The sequence below is a fragment of the Carassius carassius genome, chromosome 16 (genome assembly GCF_963082965.1).
Source record: "Carassius carassius chromosome 16, fCarCar2.1, whole genome shotgun sequence".
Classification (NCBI taxonomy): Eukaryota; Metazoa; Chordata; class Actinopteri; order Cypriniformes; family Cyprinidae; genus Carassius; species Carassius carassius.
The window spans coordinates 16,012,531-16,014,954 of NC_081770.1; positions in this window are offsets into that span (position 1 = coordinate 16,012,531).

The following is a 2,424-nucleotide window of genomic DNA, read 5'->3' on the forward strand; positions in this document are numbered from 1 at the left end:
AAACACCAGAGGCTGCACACCTGCCGTTCCTGTCTTCCCAAAAACAAATGTCCATTCTTTTAAATGCTTTTTGTTCCTGGCCCTTTTCTCAATCGCTTGTTTTATGTATTAGCTTGGCGCCTATAGGGACGTGCAATGCTCTCTGCAGTGATTACTGTAATTAATTGGATGGAGGGGAATATTCTCCTGCCATGCTGTTCTGGGATCAGTTCTAAACGTTGTCTGATAATCAGAGAGGGTTGGGATTGGGCAATGAAGGCTGTTTCTGGATCAGTTATATACTGTATATAATATACTGTTGCAAAATATAAATATACCAGTATATAACACTAAGATTTATATTCTAAATTATGATTTAGTGCTAAATTACACATTGCATCTATATAAAAGATTAACATTACTTCCATTAATATATTTAAAAATAAATGAGTAAAATATATATTGTATTTATTAAAATAATACAAATGATTACTATTTAGGCTTATTTGAATACTCATGGCATGAGATGTTGGAAAAAAAAAAAACGCAAAATGTAGTTGCGAAATTCATTGCCTTTACAGCATTGCCTCTGTCATTAGTTGACCTCACTAATCGACTTGTTGACCATTGCATTGCATCTCTATTCCAATTTCATTTAAACTTGTCATTCATTTCATTGCTACATTTCCAGGTAATAGCAACTAATAGTAGATAAGAACATACTGGAGAATTTAGCTCTGCATAACTTGATCTTTAGTCAGTAGCTAAAGGGCAAATTCTTGATCCACAGAGAAAAGTTTGAGACTTTGCCAAGATACTCAGTGTTCCCTTAGAAACAGACACCATCTCTCAGATCAGCACACTTCATCTTTACATATCAGTCTTTCATAACAGTTTCTATGTTACTAGCCATCTTATTTTTCAACACAGAAGCAAGCTATTAACTTACATGTGTGAGACTTTTGATCTATCAGTAAATAACTAGAATTAATACATAAATTAAAACTGTAAAGTTAATTTGCACTAAAACCCAGTATGATCATGACGATAAATGTAAAATTACATAAATACCAGCATAATTGACCATTTTTGTATAGCAAAAGTAATTGGACAGGGCTGACAGAAACTATGGAATGCATCTTGCTAACTTTTATTTTGTGTTATTTGTGAATTGTGAGATATGAACACACTTTTATTCCTTGCCATTCTGAGTTTATTTCTTAGCATTTCTGAGTATATCTCACAATTCTGAAAAGTAGAATTAGTTTATATAGCTCATAATTTCAACTTTATTGTAATTCTGAGTTTATATCTCACAATTATAAATTTGTATTTCGCAGTTTTGAAAAAAGTAAAAAAAAAAAAAAGCGATTCAGAATTCTCAGTTTATATACAAGTGAGAAAAAGGTAAAATTCTAAATTCATATGTTTATATTGTTATATAGTATATATTTTAATAGTTTATATTGTAATTCGGAGTTTAATATATCACAATTATGAATTTATATTTCGCAATTCTAGAATTCTTAATTTATATCTCAATTCTGAAAAATTTCAGAATTCTGAGTTTATAGCTCATAATTCAGTTTATCGTAATTCTGAGTTTCTTACAATTCCAAGTCAAAATTCTGAGAATTCAAGTTCATATCTCACAATTCTAAATTTGTATTTCGCAATTCTGAAAAACATCAGAATTCTGAGTTTCTCACAATTATACGTTTCTTAATTTTTTTTTTTTTTAAAGTCAGAATTCTTAGATAAAGTCTCAGCTACCTTTTTTATTAAATTTTTTTTATTTCATTGGACCAATAGGAAACCTCACACGTTTGAGCTCAAAAATTTCTGCAGCCGCTTGTGTTAAAAAGTTGAATACTTGACTGACATCCGCACCTAGCACCATAAAACGACACTATAAGCACGTTCAAGGATGTGAACGGGACTGATCAGCCACCATCTGACATAAAAGCGGCTTCTCACACATCCTTTGATGGACATTAGCAGCTCTGCTACCCCAGAGCGCTTTCTGTTCAACGTAACCTACTTTATTACCTTCTTCCATGTTATTCTTTAGTCCGCTTTTCTCCCTCGTCATGTTCGCCCGACAAGAAACACAAAAAGTCATTTGAATTCGGCCTCCCTCAGATATCCCCTGGAGCCGTCAGCATGCGCGCCTTCATTTGATGTCCACTCAATATCTCTCAGTCTCAGCGTTATTAAAGTTGTTGTGTTGCTGCTGGTCTTTTGTTCTCATCGGTAATAAAGTTGCGCAGGCGTGCCGGTGGTCGCGTAGGTCCGTGGCCGCAGGTGTGAACTTTGATTTCTTTGACAGGCAGAGAAGTAATGACCATAATTCACCGGGGCCGTAGCATATTGACAGCAGCGCCTTATTACAGTGAGACATCAGACACGTCAACACTTTTGAGTGACCCAAGCACTCTTTCAAAG